Below are 7,009 nucleotides of genomic sequence, written 5' to 3'. Positions count from 1 at the left end.
TTCAGAGACCCCCCAAGTAAGTATTTCCCTTGAAATTTATCCATGGAAGTATAAAATTGTTGATTTATGATTGAGTGAATGAGAATCCACGTGCATATACGAAAAACTTTGTCAAAATTCGTCATCAGAAAATTCAGAACTCAGTCTCTTAGAAAAACACCATAAAACCTTCATCTGGAGTCGGATTTTTATGGTCTGCATATGTATCTTTAAGCCCGGAGAATTTCCAAGCTATTTCGAAGAAGCTTTTTAATTTTTGAGCACGTTCAGGGCCTGAAAAAGGAGAAACAGTAAACTTCCAAGAGACTTTCAGAACTTTTTCAGACTGTACGTTGTCCAATGTTTTGACCACATTTCCTTTCTCCTTCATCGGATTGTTATAAAATTTTGATATGTTGTAGAGGACATCCATACAAAGAGAATGGTATATAACCCATCCACGGATTCCTTGTAGATTGCTCCCAGTTCGTCATCTTGTACAGGGTAGAGTAAAATCTCTTCTGACGAGCTTGCCGCAAAACGTGTTTTTATGACTTTCACGCTATTTATTCATGTCTTGAGTGCATAATGATGAACCTTGATGATGTTGGACTGATTGTATGTTGTAATTTATGATCCCATTTGGTTTCCATGTTCAGATTGCTCTAACCTCATGTAATCTTCGTATTAGGTGCCAAATACTGAAGTTGAGGATACTGAAACCAATAAGGATAATTCGAGCAGCCATAGAGTTATTGATGAAGAGACAACCATCCCTGAACTTCAAGGCCATGAGACAGTTGTCACTGAAGTTATGAAAACCTCGATTGTTGCTGCTTCAGTGATAGAAGAAACCGAGCCACCAGTAGAGGAGACTAAAGAAACTGTTGCCATGACTGTAGAAGTTGCTCCAGTAATTGAGAACCGTATAGTGGTGCATGAATATCCAAGTGCAGGAGTTGCTTTTGATCCTCCATTTGATGCATCACTCCCATATCATGAGCTAGTTGGTGGCAGCATTCCCATTGGATATGCAGGCTTGTATGAGAAAATATGGAGGAAGTTTGGCCACATCATTGTTAACAGGGATCCCAGACGCTCGTATGCTTTAACAATGCAAGTAAGTGTTATCTTGCGTGTTGTAAGTGATATATGCTCTGGGTCCAGAAATACTGTGATCCAGATGTACTCTTTGATTGAGAGTTCAACTTGGAGAATTCTGTAAGACTTGGCTTCAACGTGAAGTGGCTTCGTAAGAAAATAGATGATATCAAGAACTCGTATGAGAATAACATACCCTTTCCCAATGATGCTGTGATGGAGAAAGAAGACAAGATTGCTAAGCTGACTGGGGAGCTGAACATGGAGAAGGCGGCCTTGCAAGTCTTGAAGTATGCAGAGGAGCGAAAATCCTTCTTTGATGATTTTCTTTGATTTCCTTTTCATAATCTCTTGGACTTATGGACTTCTGAGAGATGTGAGGTTTTATTTTGGTTTTGATATTGGTTGGTTTTGGATTGGTAGATGATTGATGATTTTCTTTTGGATTTGTTAGATATTTTCTTTAAGCAAAATGAACTGAACTTTGATAAATTGCTGAATTCAAACACTGAATGCAAGTTTTGCAAATGTTTTGGAGAAATTGAAATACAATGAAAGAAAATCCTAAACACCAAATCCCAAACGCCATGAATGCTCAAACTCCCGGTACCTCAAATGTCCAATAATTTCAGGCGTCAAATACCTTAAGCCAATTCTCATGGATCACCGGCAGGGTCCTCCCATCTGTGTTGATCAGTTTGTAGTAGCCTCCAGTTATGGATCTTGCGACCATGAAAGGTCCTTCCCAATTGGAGCTCCTCGCAGGATGAAGATCACGCTTAGTTGCCTTAAGAACTAGATCTCCTTCCTTGAATTTGTTAGGCTTGGTCGTCTGATAGGTGTCTAAAACACCTAATTTTATATCTAGTATTTATGCTTTCTTTGCATTGTCTTTGTGAATTGTGTCTCTTATGTTTGATTTTGAGTTTATTAGGTACGATGGAGTCATTGGGAGAAAAAGAAGGAATAATCATCCATTTGGAGTAAGAAGGGCAATTTGTTCATTTTTCAGGTGGGTGATACCTGGAGCCCAGTCAGGGATAAAGGACAATCAGTGAAGTTTAATAAGAATCACTAAAAGCACCCATGGGTGTTAATAGCTGTCCCAGGCTATTATACCTAACTAGGTCGAATTGGTCTTGTGGTTTCAGACAACACAGCCATTCTTTTATTCAAATTCAGACAGATGCAGATGAAGAACTCAGGGAGAAGATGGAAATCGAAATGAGGGTTTATGAGCTTCAACTGAAAACAAAATGGGTTCGGTAGATTGTCTCAGACGGATAGAAGACATGAGCAGATTTATGAAGACCTAAGGTTCTACTGTATTGAATGATTGATAGAATCAGCGCTAGGGTTTGTGTTGGATGTATGACTCTGTGACAGATTTGAACATTCGAAGTGATTAAAGGGGAAGCTGAGCTCGATTTCAATCATAAGAAAATGGGTTTGAAGTATGAAGACGGCAGAATTGAATCTGATTGAATTGGTTTTAATGGATTTCCGAAGTTGAGAAGAACAAGAAGTTGCTGCCAGTATTGGTGTTAGGAAGGAAGAAATTGAAAATATGGGTTCTCTGTGTAGTGGTATTATTGAAGAATAGGAATGGGATCTGATGAAGATGATGGCAATTAGAAGGAATGGGCTTGAATTGATTCCGCGAGAAAGAGATGAAAACAGTAACTCCTGCCGTCGATTGTGAGAGAAGAAAATTAGAGTCTGTTATTGATTCAGGAGATGAAGAAGAACAATGGGTATTGAGCAACTGGTATTGGTGGTATGTCTCTGGAACAGTTGGTATTGAGCTGATGATGTTGGTTCAGCTGCTACTGTGTGCAGTAATGAGAATGAGCTGCAGGGATTACTGTGGAGCTAAGAAGCTGAAATGGTGGTGCAAATAGTGCAATGAGCTACAGATGATGTAATTGGAGTTGAGGAATGATGAAATGATGGGTTTGTGGTGAATTGACACAGGTGAACATGAGAAGCAGATGAGGAGTTTCAGGTTATGCTTTGTGCTGAGAAAGGAGGAAGTTGGTTTCTGTGGTTGGCAGCTAGAATTCGAAATGGCTCGAGGTTGTGGCTAAAAGGTCAAGCCAACGGTGTTACTGCTAATGAGATGAGCTCTAATTGCAATTGCAGGGAGGAGAAGAACGAGAATGCAACAGTGACAGAGGTGGTGGTGCTGTTATGCTACTACAATGGACTGGCAAGTATATGCAGTTACAGATGGTAAAGGAGATTTGTTGCAGTCGAGAATCAAGTGGAGTTTCAAGACCCTCAATCAATCAAGTAGGGTTTAGGGAAGATGGGTTGCAGCTGAGGACTCAAAGCTTGAGCAGGGGAGATAAGTTGCAGCTGAACTAGTGGTGTTGGTTGCTATTGAAGCTGCAGAATGGAACTGGTGGTGAGTTTAGATGAATAGCTGGTAGCTTGGATGAATTGTAGGTGCAATGGTACTATGGACTGATGCACTGAAGTGGAGTTGCAGGTGTGGTTCGATGGCTGGAGGATTTAGCTGCAATGGAGATTGAAGACGAGAAGAAAGCATGATGTTGTTGGTTCAATGACTAAGTAGACATGCACAGAGTTTGGGAGCTGTTCTTGCTGCTGAGGTTTGCGAGCAGCTATTGCAGGAGATGAAAAATAAGTAGAGAAGAATTGAGAGTCTGAAGTGATGGAGCTGTCATGGCAGTGGTGGAATTGGAGCTATAGGAAATAGATGGGAATGTGTTGCAATGCAATGAAGGCAAGGATCTGTAGCTGTTGCTGCAAATAGGAGCCTTGCTGCATTAGATATTTGTGTGACTGAATGGGTATGAATGCTAGATGAATGTTAGGTTTGCAGGGAAGAAGAAAATAGCCAGAAATTGGCCTGATAATTGTCTTGAAACAAAGGAGACTTTGTTGGATTTTTCACTGTAGCGAGTTAACTCAGTGACCCGGTCCGACTCAGCTGACTGGTTCAACTCGAATGGACTTGGACCTGCCTTGACTGGGCTTCATTCATGGGCTGCGCCAGAGACTGATTTTTGGGCGTGACAGAAATCAGTGGAGAAAGAAAAAAAGAGATAAAAAGGAACTTTTGTCTCAATTATTTGATACATGATCTTCTTCTACAACTTTGGTTTTCTAGGGTTTAGGAACATGATAGGTTTTCTCTTCCTTTTTGTTATGAACTCCTATGCTATGAGTACCTAGTTTTATTATTGGTTTGAGGAATAAGTTGGATTTCCAAATATGGGTTTTTATGAAATGAATTAGTTATGTCTCCATATTATCGTTTATGATTCACCATTAATATTGTTACATGATTGAATGTTTGTTTGGTTGAGTCTAGAATCAATCGAGTTTGTTTTCATCTCTATTGCTAGATTAGGATTTATTATACGCAAAAGTGATAGATTCCTGATTACAAGTAGCATAATTGTGATTATTGCTTGTAGTGATACATCCTAGTAGTCACAAGTGAGTCATAATCTTTGTTACATCGGATAAGTGCTTTTACACGTTCGATTGCTTTGATTGGCCTGATTTCATAGAACTTAATGCATCTAGGGAATTAAATTTGATTAGTGCTTTTACACGTTAGGTTGTTCTCTAAGATAGAATTCATATTCACATCTTTTAATGTGTTTGTTGATGACAAGAGGAGATTCGCGGGATATACTTGCGATCAAGGTATCTTAGGGCCTTTGATAAAAGAGAGATTAAATATCAATTCTAGTTATTGTAAAAAAGCATGTTTGTGAATGAAAACGATATCCTTAACCAATATCTTTACATCTTAATTTGTGTGCTTTATTTGCTTTTATTTTAGTTTACTTTTTAAAATCAGAAAACCCTCCATTGGTATTTATAGAAAACCGAAACAATTTGACAACCCTAGTCCTCTCTGTGGGAATGATCCTTTCTTTCCCTTGCTATATTTATATTTTGAGTAGTAAGAAAGTGTAATTTATTTTTGACGCATACGAAAGCGATCATCGTCCGCGCCTTGAATATCTTATGCTGATTCAGAATTCCTTGCATGATGGGATTCCAGGGTTGCGGCACATATGGACACTCGTGCAGAGGGAAGTATCCGGCATACTGTCTGTCATGCTTAGACAAATCTTCAGCAATAAAGTTTTTGATAGAACGATCAATTTGAAGAGGATCTGTACTCAACCATTTGGTGTAATATTGCTGAGGTGAGGCTATCCACTTATAGCACTTGGCTAAGCTTTTGGTGGGAAGAAGTCCCCGGACCAGGGCAATATGATTAAACATTGGTATTATAGATGCATGAAGGGGAATCAGACTTGCCTGGTATGGAACCTTTTGATGAAAGAGTGTGCACTTTCTCCAGGTTGCTATGCTAATTCCACCAAGGATTTAACCTCCTCCAGATGCTCGAATGATGGAGTATCTTCTATTTCTTCTGAGTCGGAGCTTTCTTCAATCGAAGGCATTAGAGTCGCCTTTCCGGTATGAATCCACGGTCGTCCAAGAATCATGTCATATCCTGGATCTTCCTGGATTATATAAAACTTGGTCTCAGTGCAGGCCGAATTTTCTCTGACTTTGAGGGTGATGTGGCCGTATGCATCTCTGAGTGTCCCTTCGTGATCTCTGATTGATATGGGAGCATGTGTAGCTTCTTGTCGAGTAATTCCAGCGGCTCTAAGAGTTTTCAAAGGAATGATGTTGATGGAAGTGCCAACATCAACAAATGCTCTCTTGAATTCATTTCCCTTAATATGGACCGTTGTGAGCAGTCCCCAGTCATACATTTCCTTGTCAGTGGCTGGAGGTTCAGGAGGTACTTCTGGAATCAGTAGACGTTTCCCAGACACTATGTGGTTCAGAGCCATGAACATGTCTCCCCTCTGCGCCTTCGACAGATAGAGCAATTCGCAGAATGCTCAATCAATGACTAAACTGCTTCTTTAACTGGTTGTTCAGAGATGGAGAAAGTCCTGACTGGGAGAGGATCTTTGTGTACTCCTTCAGTCCCCAAGTTAAGCTCTCCCGATTCAATCTTTTCCCTAAATATGCGCTTTTGTAGATGGTGGATTTTCGACAAGGGTTAAAATCGTAAAACCCATAATTATACATACTCCGGATCCGGCAATCGGATGAGTATTGAGACTCATGTTTCTCCTCAAAGCATGAAGCTCATGCCATTAATCTATGACTGATAAGGATGTCTCTCAGAGTATATGTAGATGTGTAGTCTCTCAGCTGAGACCACGGCACATCTCATAAATACTGAGCAATTTCAGTAATTATTTTATATAGAATCGAAAGATTGGACAGCTCCTAGACAGATTTCCTGCTAGTATATAGCGATAACGTCTTCAGGATGCAACCTGGTTTTTCCTGACTATATAAGAGAAATATGACGCTTCAGCAAGCTCATGTTACTCCACCCTCAGATAATTAATGCTCCTAGACAGCATGCCTGCTAGTATAGATCCATCAAGTTAATTATCTCTAATCGTCTGAATATCCAGCAATATTCTACGATTCTTTGTAATATTTCGTCACTTCAATTCGTGGTTCTTCCCAGCAGAATTCCATGGGTTAGTGATAAATATTCAATGCACAGGCATCTGAGCGTCGAATAATCCCTGAATAAAATGGTGCAAGTATACTTAGCAATAATGCACGGACCAACATTTGAATGCGCAAACGAGCATTTCAAAAATACGAAGGAATGATAAACCTATGCAAAATAAGAAGGAAAATAATAATAATAAAATATTAGCAAAGGCGCCAGGGGACGGGGCTAGCCAGCCGGACAGTCACGCCGTGACCATTCCCATGCCCATTTTATATTTTATCACGTTTTATTATTTTTTCCTTGGTTTCATGAAAATCCTTTCATTTGAGAAAATCTCCTTCATTTCAAGGAAATTCTCTAATTTCATGGTATTTCCTTATG

General features: G+C 39.7%; 1 long non-coding RNA gene across 1 annotated transcript; it reads left to right on the top strand.

Annotated features, from left to right (window-relative positions):
• Nucleotides 1–2,243: 2,243 nt before the first annotated feature.
• Nucleotides 2,244–4,355, top strand: LOC113302025. Its single transcript, XR_003336612.1, has 2 exons — nt 2,244–3,487; nt 3,572–4,355. It is a non-coding gene; the product is annotated as an uncharacterized LOC113302025 (long non-coding RNA).
• The last annotated feature ends 2,654 nt before the right edge of the window (nt 4,356–7,009 follow it).

The sequence above is a fragment of the Papaver somniferum genome, chromosome 8 (genome assembly GCF_003573695.1).
Source record: "Papaver somniferum cultivar HN1 chromosome 8, ASM357369v1, whole genome shotgun sequence".
NCBI classification, from domain to species: Eukaryota; Viridiplantae; Streptophyta; class Magnoliopsida; order Ranunculales; family Papaveraceae; genus Papaver; species Papaver somniferum.
The sequence above is the reverse complement of the archived record's forward strand: the minus strand, read 5'-3'. Positions and strand labels throughout refer to the sequence as shown.